Raw genomic sequence first — 15,320 nt, forward strand, 5'->3', positions numbered from 1 at the left:
TACGTCTCATAACCGCAGTTCACACATATGTTTCATATGTTTGTTGTTGTTTGATTAATTGTTTTGTTTGAATAGGACATATGGATTAATACTATCTAATTTCCAATAAATATTGTGGCGTCCTGCTTTTATAAAATGATGTTTTGTGTGCTCTGAGTTTTAAACTGTGAAAGATTTTTGGAGACAGCTGCCATATCTGACGGTTTGATACAATGGAGAGATTTCCAAGCTGTATTGATGCCATTGCGGTACCATTGCTTATCTTTACAACTTCTTATTTTGTTCATCATCTGGCTATCTCCTCATTCAGCCATGTTATGTCGTGCGTGGAACCTCAACATAATGGTTAGTTTTATTCTCCCTTACCACTTTCGTCCGATGGAAAGTAATGTCCTTCTAGGTTTATTCTGAAACCTATCAAATTCATAGATAACTAACAAAAAAAATTTCAGAACTGTGATTATAGCTTTATTACGCAAAAATTTAAAATCCAGTGCTTTGAGCAACATTAAATGTCTCTTGAATCTGTTCTTTTACCTACATGTTTTTAGCTGAATCTGATTTCCAATGGCCATGGAGTTTCAACAATCGCTTCCTTGATTGATTGTTCCTTAAATTAGTTCTGATGGATGTGGCACCGCCAGACCTAAAGCTATGCAAAGTGTATAGACGTTGAAACACTTCCGGGAACATGTCCCTGAAGGATATGTGCGAAACTTGTTTGATGCTCTACGAATGCTTTCTGGTAGATTTTCAAAAACATATAACGTTCCGTTAGCCTGGAAATCCTCTAGTAACGAGAAAACAAATCTATTTTCCCAAAATAGTTGGACACGGTTCCCTTAGCTCGGGAGTATAGACAGTACATAACAAAAGGCTTGATAGAAGCAGTGAATTGTGAGACTGAAGCAGCACCTGTAAAAGAATTATGCAAGGAGCATGTAAGAAAATGATAGAAATATGAGATTTGAGGCGACCACGAACAGAAAATAAAAGAAATATGCAAGGAGCATTTAAGAAAATGATAGAAATATGAGATTTGAGGCGACCACGAACAGAATGAGAGAAAGAACGTAAAGAGGCTGCTGCCTCTTCTCTCATATTAAAATAATAAAATTGTATACCCCAATTAATTGATTTTCATCAGGAAACTCGTCCTCTTCACCGTAATTTTCCAACATTTTCGTTGCTAGATTGATCGGACCTTAAAGCTTTTCGGTAGAGAGCTAACCCGGGCAGCTTGAAGGTGCCCTTACATTTTGAGTCCCACTGTCCCTTAAGGCCCCAGGTGAAAAATAAGTCGGACGGAAGAGATGTTCAGTGGTCATGTGCAAACAGATACAGAACAAAATTCGTGTTAAGCAATAAACAATAAACAGTAAACATTTTTATTCATTGTATGATAATTCCTAGCCTAAAAATTAAAGATGTTCTCATGAGTAGCCTTTCGCTTTAATCATATTTTTATATATTTACTCTCTTTTTTTCTAAAACGAATTAAAATTTTTCTTATATTTCCTGTGGAGAAACTTAGTGAACAGATACCTCGATAGCGATTGATACTATTAACTTATATCGCAAGCGTACTGCATAACGCTGCGATAAATTTTGAGAATTTCAGGTGTTAAGATAAGTTCATAAATAAGATGAAAGTTTACAGCAAATCGTAGTAATAATGTAATAACTTTATCAAACCATTTTGATCAAAGTAATGTTAGCTCGGTATAATAAAACACAACCCGAGCTTTTCGCTCTTCCGAGGTATTTTTACAGGACAACAACCTCCTTAGCAGAGCCGACATATGCAGTTGAGCAAATTGGCCCAATATGCTGGAGATTATCCCGAATTTCCATACCATGAAGCGACGAGTATTATTACGTAATAGTATTAGTAATTCTAAGTTTTCAGCTCTCTGTTTTGTAGGTCATCGGAAATAAGAAGGGAAGAGGAACAAGCCTTCTGTTTCAAAATTCTAAAAACTTTAATATTCCAGAATATATGAGGAAAACACTGAAAGTTAAACTAAAGTTAATCCACATGATCAGAAACCCTTTCGACAAAATTTCAACTATGTTATCAAGAAAAATCTAGGCTAGAGACAGAGTAGAAAATTTAAGGTAAGTCTAAGCACCTTTCGGCGAAAAACTGTTTTTTCTATGTTAATTTTTGACTCATGAATTAAAATGGAAAAAAGAGAAACGTGAAAACAAGGCCAAGCGCAGGAGAAACGAAGCGATCATTTCTATTAAAAAAAAAAAAAGAAAAATATCCAAGGACCTTTCTTCTCCTGTGATAGAAAAATATCATTGGCAATTTGTCTTTCGCATCACCCAAAATAAAACGGTTCATATCTGCCCCTTGTGTGTATATATCCATCCACTTATCTATCTATCTCTCTGTCTGTCTGTCTGTCTGTCTGTCTGTCTATCTATCTATCCTATTGAACGTTTTGTTGTGTAATACCGCCTAGCGTTTTTTAAACCAAAGTCTTATAAGTTCTTTATTATCCAACTGGTTTTTTTTTCCTGCCGAGTGTTTGTGCTCGTTTCTCATAAGGAGGGAAAAGAAAAGTGGATAGAGAAGCGTAGCGAACGCAGCCGACCGGCTAAACAGGTTTTTTTTACAGTATGCTCGATTCGCGCGTTAATTGTGCTCTAATTTGTACAGCTGGATAATAAAAGTGTGGTAGGTTCTCTAAGCTATCTCGGTTTTTTTTGCACAGTTATTACAAAAACCCCTAGTTACTGGAATCTAAAGTCTGAAAACTATATTATACCTGTGCATCCCTTTTTTTTCTTGTATCGTGATAAAGATTTTCAACCATATGGCGTCAACGAACATTGTTGACTCATCCTTTTCCATCATCGAATGGAGTGATAGTACTTGCAAATGCTTTTTAATTTCTTACAATACACTCGTTGATAACTACAAACATACTTTCACGTTTGCTGTAGCAGACAGCTCGTTTTCTTCTCTTCTTTTTGTTGGTTAATTTTAGATTTATTAGAAATAATGGAACAAACCACAAATAGCTAAAAACAACAACAAACTGAAGAGCTCTTTTTTCTCATATAGCATGTACAACATTAATGCATTTCAGAGCACGTTTTATTGTTTTATTATTTCAAATTAAAACTAAGCTATTTTGCTATAATTTTTTTTGCAGGAAAGTAACTCGACTTTGCTGGATAAAACCATCATTGAATATTTAACTGAAGTAAAAACTGGCCAGAGATTACACTAATATGGTAGATTTGAAATATTGTATTTTTACGACCATGAATATCTTTTCAAGCCCCGAGAAAATTTGCAAATATTTGAGCAAATTTTTAGAAGTGAGCTGCTACGAGGACTACGTTTATTTGACTATTAAATTAAATTACTCGAAGCCGTCCTTAGCAAGACATTCAGCCGGTCGTCTGGGCTTCAAAGCAGAAGTCAAGAGTTATGAACGAGATAAACAACATTCCTTTTTTAAGGCCGTTTGCCTATCATAATGACTAGGGATAACAATTTCTATTGCAAAAAATGGGTTTGGATAAAGGGCAGTGCATTTATTCTAGAAATATGTGGGTAAAACATAAATTTGCGTGGAACACCTTTTTTGTTTTATATCCCTCTGATGATTAATGAAATTATACCAGAATAAAAACAACAATAACAAAAATACACAATAACGTGCAAAAGACAGCAGAGAATTACAGAAACAAATTAAACAGACAAACATAAAAATAAGATCCCTTAAGAAAGCATTGAATTAGGATAATGAAAACAATGTAGGTGGCGGGAAAGACCCATCAAATTTTGAATGTGCATCCTCATTAATAATAATTAATAATTAATAATTTGGAGTAAAGGATGAAAGTTTTTAAAGAAACTGTGGTTCTGCGTCGGTGGGGGTAAAAGGGTAATTTGGTTATATCAAACTAAGTTGAAAGTACGTATGATGTGCGATCCTCGCAGTAGATAGCGCTATTTATGCAATAGCGAAAATCAGCCCTGAAAAAAAAAAAAAAAAAAATCAGGCCTGTACGGGACTCGAACCACTGACCTCTGCGATACTAGTGCAGCGCTCTACCAATTGAGCTAACAAGCCAACTGGGAGCAGGCCGTTAAGTTGATTCGTAATAAACCCGTGAAAGTGATTTCAGGTCTGATTTTCGCTATTGCATAAATAGCGCTATCCGGACTGCGAGGATCGCACATCATACGTATCTAATACCGCAGTTCAAAATATATGAACTTCATATATTCATTGCATCTCATTTATCACTTTCATGGGTTTATTACGAATCAACTTAACGGCCTGCTCCCAGTTGGCTTGTTAGCTCAATTGGTAGAGCGCTGCACTAGTATCGCAGAGGTCAGTGGTTCGAGTCCCGTACAGGCCTGATTTTTTTTTTTTCAGGTCTGATTTTCTCTATTCCATAAATAGCGCTATTTACTGCGAGGATCGCACATCATACGTATCTAATACCGCAGTTCAAAATATATGAACTTCATATATTCATTGCACCTAAGTTGAAAGTGTAAATTGGCCACCTTAACGAGTTAAAAAGCTGACGTTTGTGTGTGGGTTCATATGCAGAAAGTGGAGCGAAGTATAAATATATAAGCTATTGGTGGGAACATGACGACGAGAAAAATATTAATAAATTAGTAGAATGAAAAGCGTTCGTTGATACCGATGGGATTAAGAGTGCCGATTTGAAAGATAAACTTTTGTTCAAGAGTTTTGCGGCTTTCCGAGCTACCTAAATATAAGGAAAGACCGCACATTGCCATATTATGGCTCTCATCGTCAAAACTTTATCATCATATATGAAAGACAGCCAACTCGCTCTTCAACTTTTTCGCGACGTTAATTTCATTGGTCAAGACAAACTTCTTTTCACTTTGGACATCGCATCTCTTTATACTGTCAGTTGTTGTTGATGCCATTGTTACGGATTATTTAAATATCAATAGGGGTGTCCCTCTGGGGACAGTTTTAGGCCCTATACTATTTTCTAGTATGGTCAATGATATTAAGGCCATTCTACCAAATCAGAATTTACTTGTGAAATATGCTGATGATTTAACATTAAGTATTCCAGTAAAGTCGCGGGCTAACAACGGCAATTCAGCAGCTGAGGAGGTCCGATCGATCGTCGCATGGACATCTGCTAACCGTATGCAACTAAACTTCAAGAAAACGTGGGAGATGCTTCTTAGAGGCAAATCCACTAAGGCCTTACCTACTCCTCTGGTTTCTATAGAGCGTAAACCATGTCTGAAGTTGTTGGGTGTAACTTTTCAATCTGATCCGTGTAACTGGGATTTACATTTTGATAATATTATATCGAAAGCCAGTAGTCGTTTGTACATCTTACGTGTTTGTAAATTCTATGGACTGCCGCTGGATCACCTTCATCTTCTTTTTATCAGTCTTATTCTACCTATATTTACATATGCTGTAGAAGTATAGGGCTGCGCGTATTATCATAAGTATCTGAGTCGCATAGACAGGCTGTTCAGGAGAGCTTTTAAGCTTGGCTACTGTAAAGAGCTTTTTTCGATTGAAAATATTATTATAAAAGATAAGAAGTTGTGGGCCAAGATCACCGACAGCGATTTTGCAACAGCTTTAGATGACCCTTTGCCACCAGAGCGACCAATGGTTACGCTACGTAATAGGCGCCATAATTATATTCTCCCGCTTGTCAGAACTGAACGTTTCAAGAGGACTTTTGTTAATAGATGTTTGCTCTCTTATTAGTTAGTCAGTTAGTAATTTAGTTAGTTCATTAGTTTTATACTTGCTGAGTTCATATCATTGTAACTAAACACGTTTGTTGTTTAGAGTGCTTAATAAAGACTTTTATTATTATTTCTAATGGCGAAGGTCTTCTGACCCTGAAACATTTGTTTTGATCAACGCACTGTTATGGAACCTAAATCTGAAACACTACTTCGCTTAGTTGAACTAGTGCTCACACTCAATTGTTTTTCATTCGGAGACAACTTTTTCAAACAAACAAATGGGGTAGCCATGGGTACCAAAATGGGACCCAGCTATGCCAATCTTTTTGTAGATTTTGTTGAACACCAATTTTTTAGCCAATACAAAGGTCCTAAACCTGAACTCTACGGTCGCTACATTAACGACTGTATCGGTGCTACCTCCTCTACCAGAGAGGAGCTAACTAAATTCATAACTGCAGTCAATTCCTTTCACCCGGCTCTAAAATATACCTTGGAAATTTCCGAAAATTCTTTATCCTTTTTAGATATCAAAGTTCAACTGAGGGAAACGGTTTATGCACTAGTGCGTATTACAAACCTACCGACTCGCATAGTTAGTTGTTGTAATCATCTTCGCATCCATCTCTTGTTAAGAATTCCATTCTCTTTTCTCAGTTTCTAAGACTTCGCCAGGTATATAGTGATGACTCTGATTTTTTTCCACAAATCAGAGTCAATGTGCCAGTTTTTCGAATAACGTGGTTACCCTGTTTCTGTCGTTCAAGGCGGTCACCACCGCGCCCAACTTATTGATCGACAATCAGCACTAACAAACGTCGCAGAAGGAAAATTCCGACCGCATTCCATTCACTCTCTTGTTTCACCCTCACAACCACTCAGTTAAATCCATTATTCTTATATAAGTTGAATTACTTCAAAACGATCCAGAGACTGGCACTATCTTTTCGCAACCTCCTCTCATTTCATTTAAACGCAGCAAAAACATAAGCAATTTTATGGTCAAAAGTTCTTCGAAACTAATGACCAACCCGGCACTTTTAAATGCGCTCGCGCACGATGCAAAACTTGTCATTTCATTCACAACGCTAAGATAATATCGGGACCCGAACGATCCATTAAGATCACTGATCACTTCGCGTGCGCGTGCACCTCCACCAATGTCATCTATTGCATACTCCCCTTATTGCAAAAAGATTTACATCGGCGAAACAGGAAGACGACTAGGAGGCCGATTCCGAGAACACCTTCACGACGTAGAAAGGAATGACAAGGACGTATCAAAACCAGTCGCTAGACACGTTAATTTACTTAATCATTCTAAGCAAAATATGGTAATCTGCGGTCTTTCCTTACATTTATGTAGCTCGGGAAGCCGCAAAACTCTTAGACAAAAGTTTATCTTTCAAATCGGCACTCTTAATCCCACAGGTATCAACGAACGCTTTTCATTCTACTAATTTATTCGTGTTTTTCTCGTGGCCATGTTTCCACCAACAGCGTAGCTCCACTTTCTGCATATAAACCCACACACAACCCACAATTCCTCCATTCGCTCTGACGAAGGGCTAACGCTCGAAACGTCAGCTTTTTAACTCGTTACGGAGGCCAATTTACAATTTCAACTTAGTTGATATAACCAAATAATCTTGAATAGACTATGACGTCAAGTCTTAATGAAGGCCAGCTTCATCCAACTTATCGTCCAGAAGTGAAGAGCGTGGTTGGGGTGACACTTATCAGCCCCCTCGCCAACCCCTTTCTTCCTTCCCTTACTTCCTCTTAAAAGTCCGAAAAGGATACATGTATCTTGTTTGAAAATTTTTCTCTAGTTATGCGAGATGTAATGACTCAGTTGGTTGATGAGACAGTCTGCCTATTTGTTTTACGTTTTGAACCGTATTATTTTGATAGATGACCCATTCAAACACAACAAATGAATGGAGGGTCTACGTTTCAAAAGAAACTGCTGCGTCATAGGGGGTATTAAAAAATAATTTGGTTGCATCAACTAAGTTTATAATGTAAATTGGCTTCCGTAGAAAGTTTCCAAAGCTCATGCTTCGAGCCAGAGCGAATTTGAATTAAAAAAAAAAATATAAACTGGTGAAGGGAAATAAGAGTTTACTTAAATACAAAGTAAGCAAATAAAGTAATCCAGACAAATTTTGAAATGAATCGCGTCCAGGGCTCTTTTGAAAAATGATTTGAAATAATTACCAGTGACATTCACTTTGTTTCGAAGAAAATCTATATGAATTTCTTTTTTCCATCATTGTATTAATTTTACAGTGATTAGTGCAGCTAATATAAGGCTAAGACCCTATCTAATTCACGATTTGAAACATTTGTGAATGTCTCACTTAATACCTCCATTTATTGCAGTTTTTTATTTCATTTTATGATCATTATATATTTTTTAACAACCTTTTTCGATTATCATTGGCCAAAAATGAAATTAAAAAGGAGAAAAATGGCACCTTTCATGCATAGCCGTTCAATGACAGAAACGTCTTAGCATTGTGATTCAAACTTGTAGAAGTATAGGAAGAAGAAAGAGAGGAAGAAAGGAATGAGAGGAGAACGAGGAAGAAAAAAATAACAAGCAAAAGCAAGTCGGTTGCTTAAGAAGATCTGGATAGAACTCCTCCACTTATCGTAAACGTGGGTATTCCAATCCAAAGAAGAAAACACTAAATTCTAGTCCGTGAAACACTTCAAAGCATTGAAATAGGCTGGAATTGATATCCCGAAAGATTTTTTAGAAAAAAAAACGCATAAAAATTATCTCGTGGCTTCATTTTCAAGCGTTTTTATTGCAGACCATTTTTGTAATTTTGATACTTCTGGCTTTTCTGGCTTTTTCTGGCTTCTGGCTTATTCTTCTTTTTGAAAGATTGAAACATAACAGAGTTAAACTAAAGAATCAAGAGACTGCGTGTGCATTTGTATTTTGAAATAGTTGATGGAAGGTTGTAATTATCAAGCTGCAAGAGCTTAACACTTATGTACCCAGCTTGTAACCTTAGGTTAAGTGAAACTTTTAAGGTTAAGTGAAACTTATAGCCCCACTTAAATGTGAAGAAAGAAAACCATCAAACCTTGAAGTGGAGCCTTTAGATAGAAGTGAACATAGAATTAAACTTTAAAGCTGAAAAAATAGAGATACAGAAGGACCAAGACAGAAAAAAAAAAAAAAACAATGAGATGAAGCTTACCTGTAGGAAGCAAAACCTTTTTTAACTTCCTCTTCCTCTCTCTCTCTCCTTTTTTTTTTTTTGTTTTTTTTGTTTTTGAACCATCATGACGTGAGGTCCAACTAATCATCAATCTGGCTGCTACGAAAATGATGCAATCTGAAAACTACGCTCACTTGAGTGCTGTTGCTGAAAACCTAACACCGAAGTTTGCTTGTACAGAGCCCTACGCATGACAACTTCCTCATATATAACGACAATTACCTGACAACAATAACTTATGCAAATCAAGTGTGTGGTTTCACTCGACTGTCTTAGGCAATATTAGCTGCTCTCCATGTGCGCACGGCCTCATTGTTGATCTCTATTGTTATCTGTTTATTCATTCATTTTATGGGATTCCTTTTTGTCTCAGTTTTGTCAGAGTTTTAGGATTTTCTCTTTGCCATGTCCTCTAAACGGATCTTGCAGTTATTTCATCATAACGATGTTATATATTATATCCAATTTAGCCTTTATGCACGACATCTTGGCAGCTAAATCAGGATGAACGTAGTGTTTGCGTGCAACGAAGTCGTTAAGCGTTAAGCTGAGATTACGTGCTGGAAACTTTAAACCTAGCTACCTGTCGTAAAGAGAACCTAGACAGCAACGATTTTGGTTGAAATGTGCAGTCTTCTTATAACTTTACAGCAGGGAACGTCGTTTAACTGTACATCTAGGTTCTGCAACAAGCAACAAACAATGCATCATATATATCTGCTGCATATAGTTTTCTTATATATAGTTAATGCAGTGGTGTTCACATTCAAATCATGATTGTAGTGACGTAGATAACCTCGTCAGAGAGTGGAAATTATGATTAAAGCTAATTTATCTTGTTTAAAACTTCCATGTTTAAGCAAAAAATGTGAAGATTTATGCCAAGGTTATCCTATCAAGCGTTATCATACCTTATTTCCACCTACAAGGGCTCGTTATCATCATTATAATCTACCTAAACTGCGATAAATAACCACGACCTTTGAACAATGTTTGCGTTTGATTTAATTACAAAAGGCTTCTGTGCAAATTTCGCCTTTTCCAGAAAGATTGAATGAGGCAATTCTCTTAAATCTCTATTTTTCTCTTGTCATTTAGTAATCCCTATCGGATAACTTACTTTTCGATATAATACATCTCACGTTAATCGATCGAGCTAAAAAGGCTTTCAAAGTTGCACATCGTAAATCTATTGTGAAATTGAATTAATGGATCAAGGTTGTTAAAAGTTCTCTTTAAATAGACCATCTGCCAACAAATGTGTCTTCACCTAAGCTAGATATCTGGGATTAACATGTAATGCTATGATTTACATGAGTCAATACAAGTTCATAACGATCTACTAATGAGGATAAAACTCCATTTAATTTTTTTGATTTTCCTTACTTAATGATCCTCTCTGACTTCCCTCGCATTTTACTTGCAATTTTGCAAGCGAAGACTTACTCACGGCCATCTGCTTTGTTCTTTACATTTATAAACGATATTTCGAGAGATCTTTCGCAATATCTTTTGTGTCATTTAGGTCTCCACAAATAAAAGGGCTTAGATCGCCGACAAGGAGTGAACAACAAGAAGAGAGCAACATCACTAGTTGCTAAAAAAGAAAAAATAAAAAGACACCAGTTTGCAGAGTCAAAAGATGAAGAGTAAAGTGGTAGGGAAAGTCATCTGTGTCATATTTCTATTGGTAATGCTGGCCTACGAAGGTGAATGCATGGGAAACATGGTTCCAGGGGGAAAACGAAGACTGGATATCAACAAGGTTTGATTATTCAAGGCATTCTCAATCATCTAGAGGAAAAGTTAAATTTTTTTATTCAGGTTTCAGTCAGTAAGGCGTGACACTTTTTGTTTTTCGCTGCCCTTTAGAGGGGTTTCGCTTTTTATCCGTACTTCTTTGTATTTTATATTTTGCTCATGGTTGTTATTGTTCCTTTTGTTGAATGACACTGGCTTTGATTGTAACTTTTTTGTCTGCACTTGTCGTTCTTTGAACTACAGCTTGGTAATTTTTCATGAAATAAGAAAAAAAATATATACATCAAATGATTTTGGAGTGTTAAGTCTGGAGAACTTTCTGCACCGACTCATCCTGGATTGCTTAAACAATTATGTATCATTATGTTTTAATGCTGAAACATGATCATTTCTTTGGGACTCCAAAATCATATTTGTGACCGATGCCAAACCAACAAAAGAGCGTGGTCGCTACGCTTAAGTTCTCGATTTCCTTAATTAATCGGATCACGAGTCTACTTATCGATTCATATAGTCCCGCCTCGATCACACGGGTGTGGGATGAGATACACTGGCTGAGGTATTCTTTACCTACACCAAATACAAGTGCGGTAAGAATTCGCGATTCCAAGGTTCCAAATGAATTCTGGGTCACGTTTGTGATATCAAAAGTTTAGAATTGTCTTGTTTTCCTTTTACTTACTCACCTTAGAATCTACACCATCTAAACTTCGTGACAATTTGAACTCAAAGCGAACTCAAACTCACATAATTACATTAAGAATCTAACTTTCCACGATAACAAGGATTAACCATAATTCTGTCAGGTTTTTAATTGTTCCAATGACTGGTTAAATCTTTTTTCACTATATTAATGAGGCAGGAGGAGCAATATTAAATTGGAAGTAAGAATTCCATTAGAAAATAAGAACTGTATTCCCTAACAATTTGATAGTTCTTTGAAAGTAAACAATTTTTTTCACTTAGAATTTGTAAGAGAAATACAATAATCATCAAGTGATTATAATTCTTGATTTCATTCACTCATGTTAAATTTGCTTTGCTTTCCAGTTCAGAAATGCTAAAGGCTCTCTATGCAGGGCTTTGGAATGTTCCGACTTTACAATGACTATGACGCCACTGGCCGAGAGACAAAGAAAGAACAAAGAGTCACAAAGAGACAACACAGGACAGAATATATATTAAAAGAAACTCGCGATCGTACCTTTGCTAACTGCCCTAGAACGGATTTAAGAATGATAATTATAACGAAGATAAGTACTGTTATCAAAAGGATCCTTTTTAAATGATAAAAATGCAAATAGAATTAGAACGAAAATAAGATAAAACATAACTTTGGCTAATGCTAACCTACAGTAAATAAGTTATACGCAATGCTAATCATTAGGAGACTTCCTAAATAATACTCTACTGCTGATGTGCATGTGTTTTAAGGTAAAGAGTTGAAAGATGAAGCGCCTTATAAATAAAAACTTTACCGAGGAAAGCTAAGTTTTTTCACTTTCGGGAGAAAAATGGAGGCGCCATTGTTCCTCGTATCAAAATCTTGTGTTAAAAGACTAGAAAGGACTAAAGATACTGCCTTTTAGTAACCAAAACCAAAAAGACGAACCTTTCCTTAAATATCTCCAACCGTGGGTTGGCATGGTGGAGTTGAAAGTTTTAAAATTTTGAGTTTGAGGGAATAGTCCTGTAATTACGTCGCTCCAGGTTTTGCGTGTCTCTGACCAGCCTAGCGTGTTTTTTCCACAGTCGGTGAAAAGAGGCATTATACACGTTGTTCTGTATATTCGTTCAGCACTATCGGGTCCTTTTTTGTGTACGACGGATTCGCCGTAATAACTTTAACCCCCCCCCCCTCCTGCTTTTTGTAGGTTTGATAAAGTGCGTGTTAAGATTAAGTATAGGGTTCAAATGCATGTTGACGGGTAGCTCTAACTTGTTTTTGTGTTGATGCGAAATTCATTTACTGAGAGGCTTAGCTCTTTTGTTGTTCTATACTGCATCACCTCAGTTTTACCTTTTATGAGACTGATGATAAGTTCGTTATCGGGAAACCAACTAGCGAGACCACTGATGTCTTCGCCAAGGTTGCGTTGGATAGCATGCAAATCTTTTGAGGATGTGAAAATCACCCAATCACCTGCGTGAGTGATAATCTTAGAGTAACGAATTGGCCATTGAGGAGCACCTGTGAAAACAGAATTAGATTCAGACGACACTCCCTTACATATGAATTGAACGATCTGCTTCTGGAAGAACAAATAATCCATAAATCAGTTAAGTGCCATGTCCAGTATGCCTTATCGAGACAGTTTTTTAAATAAAACTGAATGGCTTATGGTGTCAAACGCTTTAAAGAAGCCAATGAACAATGCTCCTGTTGCTTTACCACCGACCGCTTCTTTTCGGACTAAGTCTGAAATGAAAGTTATCGCTAATTCAGTCCTTTTGTCAATAAAGCATGTTTTTCGGTTAGCTTTGCGCCATTCCTTTAAGAATTAACGTTTTTTGCCGTTTAAAAACTTCTTCTTAGTAGGCTTTTATCCGTAAGAAACGCGTGGCATGTCACACGCGCGTCATTTCGCACGCGTGTCATATCACACACGAAGCGTGACATCTGCCACAATAATTGAGATAAAGGCTTAAGCATGCCACACAAAAGCTGCCGTGCCAGTCTTTGTTTTGCCTATCAAGTTACGCATAGCCCTGAGATTGGTAACACGCTCAGCGTGCTGTGTCATCGCACGCGTGCCCGTGCCATCACCTTATCCCTGTTTTCCCTTGAAGGGAGTTCTAAAGAACAAACAAAAAGTCGAATAGAGGCAAATGAGACCGCTTATTTTGTGTATTTGGTCGAACAATCCTCACGCTTCCTTCCCTGGCCCCTGGGTGGATTTTGATGACCGATTGCAATTAACGATTCCGTAAAACTGACATCAAACCCTTCGTCAAATCGTTTTTACCAACAAGCATCAAATTCTTTCATTCATTCAGTTTTTTGTATTCATTATTGTTATTATTATCATCGTTTTAATCATAATATCTGACAGAATTGTTAATGTAACGTAGTTTACTATCATTGCTCTGGTGATGAAGGAGATGACGTATCATATCCCGCCATACTCACCTTGCAGGAGCGCCAGAATGCAGAAAGGCCATTTCCGAATTACCTTTGGCCTCTTTTTCAAAACGAGGCCTGTTACCCTCTATTCATTTGAAAACGAGTTTAATTTGCATGGGAATTGAAACTTGTTGTCATGTGAAAAGGGAGAGCACCAGGACTCGCTTTGAAAAAGAGGCCAAAGGTAATTCGGAAAGAGTTTTTTTGCAAATGACCGTCTCACGTGTTGTCAGTGTTACTGAACGCGCTGAGGAAAGTTGACTGCCGAAGAGCACGAAATGTTATTAAGTACGGAGTAACACTTTTCAGAAGAAATATATGAAGTTTTCTCTGATAGAATTAAATTAACCTGTAAAATTCTAGTGGAAACTGGCTTTTTATCACGGTACGAATAATCAAAATGGTTTCGACTTCAAAACGAATGATTACAACATAATTCGAAAGCACCCTAGCAATTATCCTGTGCAATCATATTAAAACGATTATTCGCCTCAGGCTCGGTGAATACTGTTGAATTAATCTCCTCGACATCGTCTCGGGTATTATTCAACAATATCCACTTCGCCTTCGGCGAATAAGTTTTAGATAATGATGTTTTACACATGAAGACGGTAAGTAACACAAAAGCTTAGAAAAGCTTGAATTCGGTTTAGAGTTGTGCTTTCAAAGTTTCTTCTTTCCCAAAATACGTCTTCGTTAAGGGAACTGTGTTCCTAACCCTGAAACGTTTGCTTCAAGGAAGAGGCTGCACTGTTCGGTCGAAGTTAACTGGTGAGATATCTCGCGGAGAAGAACACTATAAAATAGGAGCAAACTGAATACGTAGAATAAAAGATTCCAAAAAAAAAAAAAACAAACAAACAAACAAACAAAAAAACAAATTAAAAAACGGAAAGTAAAATCAATATCGGAGAAAGTAACATAAACAAAAACCAAACAAGACTCGGAAAGAAGCTGGATTAGTGAGGTTTCTAAAACTTAAACAGACTTAATGTCCGTTTTATTCGTCCAAGAGAATCTGTCGACTGGAGAGAGCACTTTAAATCTTTATTATTCAAGATCGAAATTGAAGAAAAGAGATAGTGATCCTTTAAAATAATATCTCTCCAAAACGATTAAAAAAAAAAAAAGAAAAAGAAGGGGAAAAAGGGAAAGAAGAAAAGAAACCAAAAGGCTACATCTGTGATCCATTCCTTTCAGCGTTTTTATGCTCATTTGGTTACGTGAAGAATGCCTTCATGCCATATCTGGGAATAGAAGCTTTCCGATAAACTACTATATATCGTAATTAAGACAAAAAAAAAAAAAAAAAAACTGGATGTGATGTGACCAGCTGGGTCCATCTTTTTAAAGAAGCAGACAAATAAGTGTTTTATGATGCAAATGCGGGGTAACGTATTAGCTAATATCAATAGGATGAGCCAAATGATCGATTTGATAAGTAAAACTAAAT

The 15,320-nt window shown here is 36.7% G+C and overlaps 2 long non-coding RNA genes across 2 annotated transcripts; one reads left to right on the forward strand and one right to left on the reverse strand.

Moving 5' to 3' along the window:
* Positions 1-8,090: 8,090 nt before the first annotated feature.
* LOC148735710 (uncharacterized) lies at positions 8,091-12,897 on the reverse strand. The gene is made up of 2 exons (XR_015998504.1): positions 12,764-12,897; positions 8,091-9,665 (listed from the first exon to the last, which is right to left on the reverse strand). It is a non-coding gene; the product is annotated as an uncharacterized LOC148735710 (long non-coding RNA).
* LOC111331604 (uncharacterized) lies at positions 10,388-12,229 on the forward strand. Its single transcript, XR_002694941.2, has 2 exons — positions 10,388-10,747; positions 11,794-12,229. It is a non-coding gene; the product is annotated as an uncharacterized LOC111331604 (long non-coding RNA).
* Positions 12,898-15,320: the final 2,423 nt, after the last annotated feature.

The sequence above is a fragment of the Stylophora pistillata genome, chromosome 3, assembly GCF_964205215.1.
Source record: "Stylophora pistillata chromosome 3, jaStyPist1.2, whole genome shotgun sequence".
Lineage (NCBI taxonomy): Eukaryota > Metazoa > Cnidaria > Anthozoa > Scleractinia > Pocilloporidae > Stylophora > Stylophora pistillata.